A 16,931-nucleotide genomic window follows, 5' to 3' on the forward strand; every position below is an offset into this window, starting at 1 on the left:
TGAAGTCTTACTGGGGAGTGACTGGTTCTGTGCCATTCCGTGAACAACCACCGTTCAGCATGCCAGCTCATCTCGTTTTCCTTTTTGACATGGAAAATGAGAAAAGCGGGATGAATTTGAGTGAAAAAAAATCTCCTACATACACACGCAATCCTGGCACGTTTCTTCATTACGATGGCACTGATTTCTAGATTGTGCTCATCGTGCTGTCCTCAAACAACACATACGACAAGCGACACTAGCGGTAGCTATAGCTGTGCAGAAACTAGCTTCGAAGTTGAAATTACCCTCCATCGACATACCGCAAAAAAACGGACACACACATACACAAAACGTTGGTCGCAGGATGAAATCTCGATTTTGGGAGTCCAAACGAAACCCAGCAAACAAAAAAAGAATAGAAAAAAACACACATCGAGCGACAATTCGACGAACTCGTGCAGCAATGAAAATGGCTATAAAGATAAATGAAAGATAATGGAAAGTTATTTCCGCTTTCGTGCTCTGGGGCAGTGATTTTATTGCGGTGAGGATGAAATCTACTTCAGAGTTAAACCAGCCACACACACACGCTTTTCAGGGTCTGTTTTTTGTGTTGCTTTGTTAGATACAATCCTCCACAATGCTCACCGTACCAAACTACCCCGGGAGTAGCAAAAAAATTCGCTCCGATGCACACCGAAACATGTATCGCGAAGTGACTGTCCTTCAAAGGATCCGCTTCTAAATTTTCCGTAGCGGAATGCTCGGATGGAACGAAATTGGCTACAGCAAAAATCCATCCAACGTGAAGTGCACATCTCGGGAGGGCAATCAATGGTGCAATCGTTGCCATCTTTCCTTCAACATCTTGTGGCGACTGGCATTCTACGTGGGGATATAGGAAATCCGGTACAGCACTCCCACCGTGAACGGCGATGAATATGTAACGTCCAGTACGACAGTGTATCATCATCCACTGGGTGACGAAGGTTTCTTTACGAAGCTATTTCGCAAGTTTCGTGACCGGAAGTCGTGCTGTGTTTCTTCACGTACGAGTTGCAGTTTTTAATCAATGCTATTTCCTGCTCTTCTGCAGGGCCGACAATTCTTTTTCCCCCTGGATCATTTCTTCAACTTAAAGTGCGCGACCTCTTTAAAAAACGGTGCCAAAAATTACTTCAAAGAGATGTAACACAATGTATTTTCTCTTTTTCTCGGTTTCCCATTTCATCCCCTTTTACAGCGCGTAATGCGCATAAGACGGTGTTCGATAATAATTAACGTTTTGCACAGAAGTTTCCGTCCCACTTTTTTCGCTTCAATTTTTGTTTTTTTAGTCCCTGGTTACCCGAGTGGAAAATTATGAGTTTAATTAGAAAAAGGTGTACATCCTTTACACTGACTTTTTTTTTGCTGTTTTAATCCTTTTTTGCTAGAGATTAAAGAAACAATTAAGCGAGGGAATGAGGGATATCGTTGATGGGTTCAAATGTCTTCTCCGATTGTTGATTGTGAGCACTTTGGGAGCATTTCTAACCAGCATTGAAAGCTTAATAGTAGATGTAGTCTTATTAGATTTAACTTACATGTTTCAAATATTTTAAAAACTTCCCTACATTTGCTTAAGTTCTTCCCTTAAGAAGTTTGCAGATTGAATAATGCAGTATTTTATAATTAAAAAGCAAGTTATTCTTTTGCTTACACCCTCTTGCTAAAATCAAAGATTCGATTCTGCTTTTCGCAAACGTACACCATTACGATTTCATTTGCGTAGGTAACACTCATGAATTTAAGCAAACGTCACCGGATCATGAGTCGTTTAAAACTGTTTGAATTCACTTTCCAAACCCCTCGCCCTGGAAACATCCAACTCACCCCAAGTTCGAAGTTCGTCGTCGATGACTTTTAACATTCACTGATGGCATTTCGATAGGTACGTGATACGGTGAAATGAGGTTTTTTGGGCTGTTGCAGACCAGAAAATTCGTCCCCCTTAAAAGCTTTCCCAGCGCTTTGGACGCGTCTTCCATTTCGGTCCATTTCATCTGGGGAGATTGTAGGCTTACCGGGTGGCTAAAAAAAAAGGCTACGGAACGGTCATTATCGTTGCTCTGTTTACCATTTTTCGATATTTTCTCTGTCGTTTTTTCGGGGCGTAGGGTGAACCAATCTCAATAACTTCCTAATGAGTCTTTATCGACTCCTTACGGAAAGTAACAGAAACAAAACGTAACAAAACTTTAAGTATGCCTCTTATCTTATGCCCTACCAATTTCCACCATTTCGCTTCGCAACGCGCAATGGGAATTATTATCTTCCCTATACTTTGCGGGCTAAGATACGGTTTTGCTTTAAAAGAAAAATATTGCTTAAGCTTTTACTTTGAAGCAGGAACTCTAGCGCGGTTCACTCGCACCCACGTTCAGTAGTTCGGTGTGATGGTTTGAAACAGAAATAAACAAAACGTGAAAAGCGAATAGAGAAGAAAAGCTAAGACATTAAGCTCCTGCTTCCCATGCAGTACAACATCATGAAAGTGACCAAAACAACAAAAAACAAAACCAACAACAAGACAAAATAAAAGACGTTCTGAAAAACATTCTTCAAAATACCGCGAAGAAACACCAGCAGAAACAGTGCGAAAAAAAAGTATTGATTGAAAGAAAAGTTTTTCAATAACAAAATAAACGTAATGATGTTTCTTGAGCCATTTTCCTTTGGGATCGATCGTTTTTTTTTGTTTGCTTCTCTTTCTCTCACTTCCCCACCCGCTTCTAGTTTGTTAGTGTGTGGTGTTTCTTTTTATGACTTAAGTTGAGGCAAGGTTTTTCCTCCCATTAGAGCGAGCGAATTCCCCAAAGGCTTCACGGTTCATCAATACTTAGCTCGCCAGTTTCCGAAGATAGTGGTGGTGACTCAGCTTCATCCATTCGGTCCATCCCTGGCAGAAAAGGCAATGCCTAAAGGAAGGCAAGCATCGGATGGGAACAAAAAAAAGAAGAAAATAGTGGCCAATACATTCATCCAACGAGCATGGAACGCGAACTTAGTTGGTCCGGAAATCGGTAGCTGCAACATTCAATGTCTCCGCTTCTTGTGCATGACGGCACATGATGATGATGCTTAAGTTGGCCCCGTTCTCGGCTCGGCTCGTTCAATCATTTCATTCCCATTGCCTCATTCACACCACGCTGTTTTGATCCGAGCCTAAGTTGGTCTCTGGCCTTGTAGGCTTTCCACCAAACGTACCTTTTGCAGTGTACGAACGGTGGAAGAAAATAATCAGAAAATGATTGATTATTCGTTACCACGCTTTCGTACGCGGACAGTGCGGCTGTAGTGTGTACGGCAGATTGCCTACGATTCAGGCGCAAATAAGCGTACAGCGTGTGCTATTCGAGAGATACGCTTGGCAGTGGGCAGTAACAGACTATACTAGTGTACACAACGAAAAAAACTATGTGGCAATGAAGCGTGAAGAACATGCGAACTGGCGGAAATGACGTGGCTAGTAGTGAGCTGCTCGTGTTGCGGTTTCTGGTCCAGTGTGAAGCGAGATAATACTGACTCTGACAGTCGGATTTGGCCTCTTTCGAATAGCAACGTTGAACAACAACTGGCGGTCCGGTCTGCAGTGATGCGAAGCGTCCATCCATCACGCTGTAGTTATCGTTTATTAACACCTCACCAAAAATCTGCCAAAGGAAAAACGATAAATGTACCTTTTTTTTCTTCCCCTTCTTAAAGAATTATGTGTGAGTATGGAATTTTCCAACCACTACACTACATTGTTACCGAAAAAAAAGGTTAGAAAATGTACATTCTGCCAAGTCACGCTATATAGGGGTATTTTCTTTATACATGAAAAACCATCCCTTTATACCACCGGAACCGTGATGGATCCGTATGTGATTGATTTTCCTCCGTTTTGCGATCCCAACACGTAACGCAAGAAAAGAAGTTAGCTTCATGTTTGCATCAACCTATCAACCCCCACTAGGCCACTTGAGAAACTTTAGTGCTGGGCAATCGATTTAATTGCGCCATTCGGGACGATTTTACGACAAGCGAAGGCAACATTTCGAGAAATCCCGTGGAAACCCTTACCCACTACCCTGCTCACCCTGCCGAAAGTAATAATTTTGTTTATTTCCCAAAACACACCCAATGCCGCTTCGGGGCACATTTCTTTGTCGGTGAAGACGAAGCCTGCACTGGCCAGCTTTTATTACTTTTTATGAGACGTAAATAAATATTTCGCGTTCGGGCGGGATGAAAACGACGGTGAAAGTCGGAATCTTCGCCGTTCGTGGAAATCGGTTTCCAAGACCAAAGGATGGTACAAAATTGCCAAACAGGGTGACCATCTTCCTGGTATTGCGTTAAGGCTTCGGCATTATGCTGGTGTGGTCGTATATGATGCTATAAAAACAAATTACTCCAACACACTGTCTTCGCTTCGGGTGCGTCCGATCTGGCACGAAAAGTGAAACGAAATTAAGCGAGAATGAAATTTTCGGGAAGAAATTATATTCGATTTGTGTCAATTTAATTAGAACTTTCATTACCCAAGCGCTAAACTACTCTTTATGGTTAAATTGCAAGCTGCTATAAGGGTGAATTTCTCGCCCAGTGGGACCCACGTTTAAAGTGTCAAACGAAGTGTGGATCACTTGAAAAAAAAAACGCAATATCAACGCGTAGTTAAAGCCGTTACACATATTTTTCCACTAACCAGACACTTCCCTGTTTTGACACACTGGAATGGCACACCATCCACTCCATTCTTCGCTACCCTTTCCGTGGTAACGTTTGTAGATGGCAGCTCAAAATTCATCCCTAACCGATATCGTCAAAATGATGGTAACCCCTACACACCCAACGGGGCCTGGCAGTTTGGTTTGATAAATTACAGATTTGTGATAAATCGTTCGTCATAATTTGCACTGAATGATAAATTTCCTTTTTTTCCTTCCTTCTCTGTGTATGTGCGTGTGTATGTGTGTATGTGCTTTACTTCTTCTCCCTATAAACATGTTTTATTTCTCGTCCTTTATATTTTCGCTGAAAAGCGTAACAAAACGCGCTACATAACACGATGCGACTGTCGAAGGATGTACGACCGAAAATGAATTGGCCATATTTTAACGGCCGTTTTTCTCTTGATCCTTTCTCGGATTAACCTGGAATATTTCAACGACCGACACTAAGGGAAATTTAAAAGGTGACACAGAAAAAAAAACATAAACCTCAAATGTGTTCATTTTTCAAATTCATCCGCGTATCCCTTCCCTTCTCGATGGTGATGGTTGCGTTGGATGCGTCACATTGAGCAACCGGATATTGGCCCCACTGGTGCAAGCTTAACTATCAACCTATTACTGTTTCTCATACACGAAATAAAAAAAACACGATATATTTTTATGTTGCAGTTCATATCCTTTTTCGCGTTTTTTGTACCGCATTGGTCGGTCATACTGTGGGCAAGTAGTAATCAGCACAATCAGACACAAATGACGAATCATTCAGAAAAGCAAACTCGAATTAGTTGTATTTTCTGTTTCATCTAAAGAGAAGAGAAGACAAAAAAACATTTCATATGCAAAATGAAAAATTGTCAATAAATTTGAATCAACAAACCCCTTCTTTACTGGTTGGGTGTGTGTGTGTGCATATTGTTTGTAATTTATTCAACAAAACCGACATGATGATGAATTCATCTGCACAATCTGTCTACTTTTATTTCCCATTCTTTCCGATGGGTTTGATCAATCAATCGTATTTCCAAGATAATTGGATGTTGCTTGATGGTTTAATATCTGGTGCTTATTTCCTATATTTCCTATAAATAGCTTTACTATTTATTATTTTCTTTTCAAACAAGAGAAGTTACTTAAAAATCTACTAACAGAAGTAAACTTTTGTAATTGAACTTCAATTTTTCATGCGATTTTTCAAAAGAAATATTTCAAGATATCAGCATTTTGATAGTAACTTTAACATTAAAGTTTAAGTAATAAATACGGATGGAGTTTGAATATTTACTGCGCTGTTAGCATCCAGTAAATATCCAATCTATGTTAACATGTATCGTCAGAATTTTAAAAATAGGGATATTTTGCACTTTAATTTGAATAGTAATGCGATTCGTTAAAAGCCGTATTCTGGATAATGGATTGAGCCAAAACTAGCAAACCTAATTATCTACCGAGACGCACAATAAATGTCACCGATTCACCCACTAATGATGTCCATGACACCAACTAATCAAAGACACTAGTGAATTTCCTCTCCGGCTGTTTGAAGATAGCCAGCGGCCCAATCGAGATAATTTCATAATCGAAATTCACACCCTTCCCGAAACAGTTTCGCTCCTAACCACGTGACAAATTCTTCACACTCGTGCGCCCACCTGCCGATGTGCGGAGTCAAGTGCAACCATGGAAAACAACAACCGTATTGTTTCACCGAATCCCTTAGCTACCGAGAACAGTGGTTTGTTTATCGCTGTACATATCATAACATTGGTCGCCCACGGTTCGGGAAATCAAGACTCAAACCGTGACCAAAGACCGATCGCCTTAGGCAGCAGTCGGACGGCAAAGCTCACAACAAAAACGCTTGAACATGTGACACCATGGTGGAATGTTTTCGTCTGGAACGGCTTATCGATTATGCAGATGAGATATATAAAACCTCCATCCCACGAAATCTAGCGTTGAACCAATTTCCAACGAGAACCATTCGCTTCCGATCGGCAATTTCGGATTTTCGGCATTTCGGAAGCAAATCGAACGGTGGTAATGCAATTTAAAATCAATCGATTTAATTGCAATACAATCATATTCATTTTATTGACCCGATCATGTGTATGTTTGTACCATTTACGGGGGTTTGATGTGGGAGGGAAAACCGCCCGGCAGGTGTTTGCACCTTTCGCTTTCCCAATTTAAAACAGACTTCAAGTTTGGAGCATTGGCATTTGCACACGCCTCGCACCATCGCATGGACAATTGGATTAATCTACGCTCGCCAAACGATCGAAGGCATAACGCTTCCGGTGGCTGATTGTAAACGACTTGGCGACGTTGGCCGGGCGACATTCTGTGCCGATTTTACTCACCGCACAGCGTGGTGGAGCTATTTCTCCACACTCAATGAAGCCACTTTAATTGCATCAAAATGCACCATGCGACACGGTGCATTTGTTCGCAGTGTGTGCTGGCAAGGTAGCCATTCTATGGTAGGATCGATCGGATGATTTCAAATATTAACACGTATCATAAATTGTGGTCACCTTTGGCTTGGGCTCGATGCCAAAGGTCTACCAAATTGGCGGAACTTGGGATTCCAGGGGGCAGGTACACATAACACACACAGCGCTCACAACACATATACCTACAATAAGCATGTGATTAGGAAGCTATTCATGCGTATATTTATAAATTGCATTCGCAATCGCAGCCACGCATTTCCGCACTGCGCTGCAGGAACGGCCGCGCTATCGACTTGGAAACAACCTTTTCCCCACCACAAGCTCCCCAATGCCAGCTCGCAAACACACTCACACACGTGGATCTGTTCGTTGAGTCAGATGACAATTATCCCCTTTGGTGTTTGCTGCTCGCAAGCCCCACGATCCCAGATGACATTCGAAATCCGAATACCAAGATTAAAGTCAAACGGTATGTACACACGGCAAAGGCACTTCAACCGCAAACCAAAACTGAAGGGCGCTTTCGATATGAACACAACCGAATAGCGAATTGTGCCTCAGGCACAAACGCTGAGGCTGCCAATTGTGAACCGAATAACATCCGGCCCAAATAAGTACGATGCAGTTCACTTGGCAGTGCTTTGGCACTCCGTTTCAAACGGTCCATTTCTTGGGCTTAGGGCACAGTTATAGTGCTGCAGTATAATCACGTGTCGGTAAAGCCGTGCGAACGATGAATCAAATGCGTTTTTGGCGATATATGCATTGGCAACTGCTTACCATCCTCAGATGTGGTAAGTGCGATTGTCGCGAGCTCATCCCCAAAATTACATCGCTAATCGCTACTCATCTCGGAGTCGTTCTGACCAAACGGGAGCAATTTTGTAATAGAAACCGGAACCAACTTCCATTCCGATGACCCAAGGGTGCAAATGCGCGATAGTACAAATCAAAGACTTTTTCTCATTAAAAACCGCCCGCCGGGACAGAGAACTTCAGCTCCATTCGAATGGAAAACAGATCGATGCGTTGGTTCACGTTAGCCGAGAGGGAGAAAATATTATCTACGCTAAAAGCATTTTCCACGTGTGTGAAAACCATGCTGCACGCAAATGAAACGCAACGCTTAATGAATGTCTGTTGTTTATTCGGTTGTAAATTCATTAATCCGCTGACGCTAATGCTTAATAAATAAGTGAAAATCTATTATTAATAAGTGCGCGCGTGACAATCCACCTCCGTTCCAGTTAGTCCCTTGCTCCGCTTTTCTACATTTAGTTGCGACAAATTCAACCACAAACGGACTTTAGACCATAGCGGACAAAAGCAAACACAAGCATTGGGTAACGCGAGATACATCGATATTGCACAGCGTAATGGCGTGTTGCACACGAATGCAGTCGCATTTGAAGCTGGTCACACATAATCGTGCACGTTTGCCAATTCGTGGTTTTGGGAAATTCGTGGATAATGAAATTCGTTCGGTGCAGCCTTGCATGACGCTGTTTTCCAATCGGGTTCGAGTGTCCATTTTTCCTATGAATTTTCTACATTGGTTTTTGTGTCTTTTTTTAATAGAAAACCAACAAAATAAAACTACTCACACCTATCGAGAGCAGAAACGTGTTTTTCGGTAGATGTTTTACAAGCGTACATGAATGTTGTTTTGAGATGAAATTGTCCTTTTTTTTAAGCAGCGTTACACTTTTTTCTAAAAGGCAATCCACATCCTCTGTGTTACGTGCAGTTACTATCAGAAAATAACAGTTGTTTTTGGCTCTGATGAAGCTCGTGGAGTGTTTCCAAAGTGTGGCAAGAGAAAAAAGTAATTGTACACATAATTGATGTTGCAAACGATGGTCTCAACTGGGAGGGCAACACCGAAATTGGGCTGTTTGTCCCACCAATTAGTTGATATTTATGCTCACGTTTCGATGGAAGACGGTCGACCGGTGTGGATGTAGCGAACGGGGCATGCTCTGTGTGTACGGTAAGGCAATCGTAGTCAAAAAGGTAGACAAGGGAAAATAATCCCGAAACAGGTCGTAAAGTCGTATAAATTATCATTAATTTTGCTCCACATTGCACCGTCAACCCATCAACAGTGGTAACATTTGGAACGTGGTTTGAACAAGATGTCCCTGCAACAAAACACGCACCCAGACACACACACACACACACATACAATCATCCCGTATATCCGATGCGAACCAAACTATTCCCATAAAACATTAATGCAAATGTATAAATCCGTGCTTTTTATGTCACTTTGGAGGAGTTGGAGCAAATTAAGTGACTTTACCACGTTTTGCTCACAAGCAGCCAAACCCCGACGCACGAACGCAAGGAACTGCTTCGATGGAAGGAAATGTCGTGGCGATGTACCTTCAAAGGGCATCCTCATCCCACTCTCCTGGAATGATTTACCATCATGGTTGGGTGGCCGATTGTAGCGTGTTTCCGCATCATAAGCATCCCTAACGGACACATCGATGGACCGGAGGATCACCAGGATAATCTTGGGATACGCAGATTTGTGTTTCAATCAAAGCAACTCATCCATCTTCACGACCCGCTCGGTCCAGTTGGCGATACAAAACCCCTTGCCTGATGATTATCAATTTGTACTGGCCGGAGTGAACCGTTCGGGTTTCGGAATGGCTTTTCTTCGCCTTCTAGCCTTTTGCGGTACAAGTACCAGAGAGGGTACGGAGCGTTCGAGATGAATGTCTATCGTTTTGGTGCGAAATTGACTCGATCAATCTATTTTCCCTTAGCACAGATTGCCCCATGGTTTTGGGGTCCAGGTCCAGTGAGCAATGTGCCACTTTTACGGTGCGAGTTTTTCACTCAATTTGCTAGCATTGGTTTTTATGCGACGCTAAAGGGGTTAGGTAGCTTCCAAGAAATTGCCTCTTTTTGGAAGATGGAAAAAAAATTCGAATCGACAAATATATCAAATCAAAAAGAGTTTCTTGCATGGAAACGTTCTACAACCTGTGAGCATTTTATTACAACTCAATAAAATAGCCCCACCGCCAGGTTTTATCTGTCCCTCGATACAGATCAATTCATTTCAAAACGATTGTGCGAAACAATAGCTTCCGAGCAAATCAACACACTCACAGTGCCAGCCAGCATGAAGTAACCGAAATTAGGTTCGCGTGATCAAACAATCCACGGCATACTTCTACCAGAGCAGGCGGCATCTTTGCTGCTGGAAATTGAGGACATCCTTATCCTGGCCGACACATACTTCAGTTGAGAGAGTAGCCCGATATACACGTACAGCTTGACGAACCGAAGACGAAAGCCTAATCGTGTGCACTCGGCTGCACACACAAAGCAAGGTTATCAATTTTGGATTTCACGCCTCCCTGCACGAACAATGGCAACGACAGGGTATGCGGCGATGCTTATCGTGCTCTTTGAACTTGCCTATTTCTCCATCACTTATCGATACTTGTTTGTTAAGCAGAATACAACCAGAGGGTGTTGATAGATGTCTGTGAGTTATGAGCCTTTTTTATGTGAAATTTAATATGAAAATCACAAAAAATAAGCAGTAAACTGTATTTGGTTTAGCATAAATCTAATTGTTTTAGAAAAAATAAGTTAAGTTGTTCATAGTAAATGTCTAACTAACTGCAATAAAGAATAGACCTTAATATTCTCCTATGTTTTTATCTTTTGCAGATTCCATCCACTATTTAAAAACTTGCACGCTCTGGATGAAAATTCTTGACCAGGTAATTTTAAACGTTTACTAAATATATTTAACTTTACGACACGGAAATTTTATATTTCTACAACAAAGGTTTCTTCCAAAAACATCATGCATCATCAAGAACTACACAACTTTTCCTTGCTTTTAGTACTGACTTTAGTTTTTCATAACAACCATTTTCTTTGTATTTCCTACACCTTCAATGTCTCTACCCCTACTTTCGTGTATTTTTTGCTTTTTTGTTGTTGTTACTTTCTCTGTTCAAAGAAAATTCAGCAGATAAATGTTTCGTGAAGTGGTTTAAGACTATTTCAAGTATTCAGCTCGAATGTTTCCACCATATGCCGGTGCAATAAAGCAAGCGGAAAAGTATAAAATGGAAATTTGATTATTGTTATCTATTCAGCACGTTCTCGTATTTCTTTTGCTCTTTCAACCGACTGCGAGAAGAAAAATATGAGCAAGAACTGAATTCCGCAAACATTACATTCACATTGGGATGAAACGCAGACGGACGAAGATAAAAGTGCTTGTGGTTTGGTGGAAAATTTAAGTTTAATTTTCATCACTGAATATCATTAGCGGGAATTTATTTCTTCAATATTTTGCCACTTACTGCTTTTGGAGAAATGGAACTTTTTGCTTCATACAAATGCGTTACTTGTTTGGAATCTTTATCCATTTCATTTTGTTTTGTGCTGCAGTGTGAGAAATTAAATTATTTCGTAATACACTTGAACTTGTGGCAGGGGCTAGCGTAAAAATGGAAATTTCAATTATTTTCACCGACACTTTTAATTTGCTTTCAGTGCTACTCCCCAACGGACGGCCAGTTTTTCGTGTGCATTCCTTCAATGCGGTGATTTTCATTGGCTAGTAAGCGTCTACATCGATCCTAATTGAATTAGTCACCCCAAACCTCGTGCCTGCAGCTTGCGGTGCTTGCTTTAAACTGGTTCCATTTGGTGAATGCGTCGGTTTAAAGGAAAAAAAAGTATAATCCTCGCATCCGCCCGAAAAAGAAAAAGCTTAAAAGGAAAGTTTGCTCTGCTTTCCCGTTTTCGTATTCCTTTTCCTTTCGGTACACACGCAACAAGAAAACAATGGAAACACTTATTTGATGCCTAAATTAATGTGACATAACTCAATTCATTAGCATAATGTCAATCCCCGGTACGGTTTGGAAGAGGATCTGCCATTAGCAATCGTGCCATGATCCTCTCTTCGTTAGTTGATTTCCGTTTGCGGAAAGTGATGTGCTTTGCAGCACAAAATCTATTCGATACGCTCGGATCTTTAAAAAGCAATGAAACAAAAAGCAAAACAGTACAGGACAACAGTTTCCTAATGCTTTTTTTGTTGGGGGGGCCTCCGACTTCGGTATGCCAACCATGATTTGTACGCTTTTATCACTTCAATCTCGTTCACCCATCGCCTGGTGGGACATTCCGTTCCGTGTGTTCCTTCGCTTGTTGAAATACTTTTGCCTTTGCTTGTATTCTTCACTTGACGCTTCGGCAGTACAGTTTGATTGGAAATTTCAGCCTGACATATTCTGTGCCGCACACCACCCGAAGTGTTTCCCCCCATTGTTCCGTTTTTTCGCCATTTTTTGTTGTTGTGTGTTCGTGTTTGTTAGGGCCACTTGGTTTAAATACGTTTCATCATTTGCATTTCGACTTCCTTCTCCGGCAGAGGAATGGTGCCGTTTTTGCTGTTGTTATTGTGTGCCATGCTGTAAGCAACTAAATCGAGCTTTTCTTCTCGCAGCAGTAGGCTTATCAAATGATTCAACAAAACAGCCGAGGGAAGCGGGGGCAGCAATAAACAGGACAACGCACATTCCAAGGACAATTTGTAGGAAACATCTCCTCCCATCCTTCAAGCACCATTATGTGTGTGTGTGTGCGCTCGTGTGTACGCCACGTCCTTTTCTTTTCTCGTTTGAATGGTTGAAAATGAGTTAGCTTGAACTGAGGCAAGAACTGGGAAGAATGGGCATTCAAACTCGTCGACGGGAAGGGCACCGTCGATAAGGGACATGACAGTGGCGATGAAAAAGCACACGGTTCTCGTGTATACACGACAGATGAGAGACAGTCCTCGGTAGCAGCTTGAAGTTGTTTTGTTCCCCGCTGCGCCATCGGTGGAAGAAAATGCAAATTAATGATGTTGTTTATTTGCGGATGACTGTGCTCATAATCGAGTTAGCTTGCCGTGACACTTGCGCCTGGTCCGAAATTTCCACACCACACCAGGGAAGTCCGTAGAGTGGCGCTAACAGGACAACGCACCAAAAGGGGAATGCAAATTTGTCTCGCTTTCCATCGCATTTTTTCCTTGTTTTGCTTTCCATGAAATGGCAACACTGTCGGCGAGGGGAGGCTTTTTAAACTTATCGTTCGCCGGCGTATTTCCTCCGTGTGGGAGGAATGGGAAATGGGGGTAAAACTGGGAGAAAATAAATCCCAACTGCAATTTCCCTGATGACATAATGTGCTTCCTACGGGTAGATAAAATATTAAAGATGGCACAAACGCGGAACTAAAGCAATCGGCGAGTCCGGGGGTTTTTTTTTATTTCAGTTCCTGAGAAGAGAGTTCCTGTAAAAGGGAAGGACGAATGGTTATTTTTATCACCGTTCCTTATCGGTATATTAAAAAAAACATGCTGCCATTTTTTTCTACCATCTTTTTTATCCATTAATCCATAAAATATAACGTTAATACAGCTACTTTGTTTGCTGTCTATTTTTTAATCCATTTAAATGAAAGTCCTGAGCAGGGAGTTAGTCAATATCAAGCAGCAACATCTTCAACTACTTTCTTCACAGTTTGTGGCTTCTCGAGTGTTACTGAGAATTTTCTTCATCATTTGAACCATGGGAAGAAAACTTTTCTCCCAACCACACAGCTTCTTGGCGAACTTGTAGGACAATTTCTCTTCCTTCGATCGCAAAACCTTCTGCATGACATTCCGGCACATATACCGGGGCCGGGCGTAATGACCACCATCACCAACCATCCACCGCCCCGGGGGAGGGAGAATGACTTTGACAGAAAGACAAACATTCACCACCGGGCGTACCATCACTTTTTCTTCATCCGTGACTGCCACGTACCCACCTGCAGCATCCCAGTAGTGGATGCAGTTGCTCCGGATGCAAGTACCAACTTTTCAACCGCTTCCGTTCCGAATCTACCCGCACCCGAGTGTCCCCACGACACTGACGACAAATTGCCGTTTTGACGATGCATAAAATGAGAATTGATTTGCGACACGAGTGGCTGGTGTGTGTAAAGTGCAAGCATAAATTTCCTCCTGTCGGCACCATGTCGGTTTCGGGGTTTTCCACTGCGGGGCCCCAAAACCAAATGGGCACTGTCAGCGTAAAATGACAGGAATCTCTATCAAGCTTGGCGATTTCGTTCCGAATTCACCCATGAACGGGTCTCGTTGCTTTCTGGTCGCTTCTGCTGTCTGTGACTTGTGACTCATGAACCGAAGAATGGGACTATCTTCTCCCGGGTGTAGTTTATAGTGTGTGTGTGTGTGTGTGTGTGTGTGTGTGTGTGTGTGTGTGTGTGTGTGTGTGTGTGTGTGTGTGTGTGTGTGTGTGTGTGTGTGTGTGAATGTGCCGAAGGGCGACGCTGAAGTCAGAAACTTGAAGGACGGTGGACGGAGTTCTTGTAGCAGAAGAGACATTTATTTAATTTCCCTTCCAGTCTCTTGTCCGGATGTCGGTTGTCGTCCAGCGTCTTTCGTAGCGGTTCTCTGTGGGAAAGATGGGTTAGACTTGTGTGAACTGTGAAAGTCAATTCTTTAAAAGAGTGGAAGAAACTGTGTAAGAAGTGATAAATCGAACAGCAAATATCCATGGGAAAAAATATCGACCCAATGTCAATGCCCTTTGCTGAGAGAGCTTGAAGATACAAGGAGACAAAAAAAATTATTCGTTGAATGTTAGGTGCAAATAATTCTTAATTTGAATCACAGACTCTGTTTTTGGGCAGCAATAAGTATTATTTTCTTTACTTACTTAAATATCTACTACTAAGACTTCAAAAATAGCCTTTCACATCCCGAGGAATTCCGTATTGCATTTGGATTTTATTCGGTTTAATATCTGACCCGTAAATGAACACCTGCTAGGTGTCAGATGTTCGTGGCATTACTGTTGACATTATGGCACCAATATGGCTATTTATTTATTATATCAAAGATAAAAGATTGTCACTGTCGGTTCTTCTGCATGGGACGGTAACCAAAGGCTCTTCAATCATGCTTCCTTCATCAAGACGTGTCTCTTTCCTTTATTTTGTTTCTCTCTCTCTCTCTCTCTCTCTTTCTCGTCCTTCTTTTTGTACGATCCCCATTTGTCTTGGCCTCACAGACTCTAATGATACTATTCACCAACAAAATCCTCCTTGTGTGTCTCTATGTCGTGTTACCATCCAGCAGTTTTAGTAAATATATGGGCAAAGAAAAGCGGCACAAATTGCTATGTGCGCCCGTTGTGCTCGGGACGGGACGTCGAAAGCTTGCATAATAAAATAAAAATAAAATAGCGTATTTTTTTCTTTCTTCGGCGTATTCTCGTTTGTCTGTAAAGAACCAGCACACGTGAGTGTGGAAGGCATGATCCGGCCCAACACAGTAGCGCAACACACACACACAAATGGTATTAAAGCTAATCTAAGCATACACACACACACTCACGAAAAGGGACAGGATGAAAGTCCCAATCCGCTCGCTCGGGCTTCTTTTATCCATTCCATTTTACCAACATGAAATGCACGGCGTCTTGCATAAGAGTAATGCCACTCCCAACAGCAATAGGAAAAAGGCGCAGGAAAACCAACTTGTGAGCATCGTCTTTTTTCAAGCCGGTCGTACTGTAAGTCAGCTGCTGATCCACTTGCCAGCTGAAAGAAAATTCTACATTCATCTTCGTCCTCGTCGGCTTTCGGCAAAGGATGTGCACCATAACGTACGGATGGTGTCTCAACGTGGTTTTACTTTCTCTCTTCCTTTTTAAGCACAACCACATTTGCTTGCAAGATGGTGACTAGTTTTTGAATTTTTTTCCTTCCTTTCCCCGTTCACCAGATAGGTTATGTGAGAATAAGAGAACGAAATTGGTAAACGATGGCGATGTAACGACGTCACTTGTCATCTTTCCGAGCGACTGAAATTCTAAAGCCTTAAAGAAACTGGCACCGCTACAGAATAAGGGTGTAAAATAAAAAAAAAGAATCGTTAGGAGCGTGTCTGCTTTGGGGTCCTTTTTTTAGAGAGACTTACACAAGGACACCATTTTTGTGACACGGATAGCGGATTCTAAGGCTTGCAGCAGAAAGATCATGCTGTTTTTTTGGCGAAAACTTACTGGTCCGTTTCACACAAGCAAAACGTGACAAAAAATAATAACCTAAAATCTCTTTCCTGAGTTGAATTTCAATTTAAAGCAAACCGATGCAAAAAAACGGTTCCATTGACCAGCAGCTGAAAATAGAAAACGGAAATAAGCCAAAAAAGGTTTGATTTTTTTCCCCCAGGCCACATGGAAATATGATACAGTGATGCACGTATTGCAAATGATAAATGCAACGTGTGATGCACCATAAATTGAAATACCGAAACCATTCAGAGTTCGCTTTTTTAATAGCTTTCTGGAATAGCGACTAAAGATATTGTACCTAAGGGAGGTTTTTTTTCCCCCCTTTTACATTTGTATCAACGCCGAAATAAACTAGTTCCTTTACGATACTGGTCCATCCGCTTCCGCTTCACAGCACAAAACCAAACACAAGCCCAAAATTGCCCATCGTCTGTCGGTGACATCTCTTCCCAAAAAGCATGCTTGTACGTTCGGTTTTTCAATTCCCCACGGTACAATGAGTCCGTCGAAAGTTGGAAATAACTAGAGGAGGAGGAAAAAAGGAAACCCGGACACTAGATCGATTTCCGGTACCGGTGTTGGTTCATCATTACATCCCGCAGTAG

Source organism: Anopheles funestus, chromosome 3RL, assembly GCF_943734845.2.
Source record: "Anopheles funestus chromosome 3RL, idAnoFuneDA-416_04, whole genome shotgun sequence".
Taxonomy (NCBI): Eukaryota; Metazoa; Arthropoda; class Insecta; order Diptera; family Culicidae; genus Anopheles; species Anopheles funestus.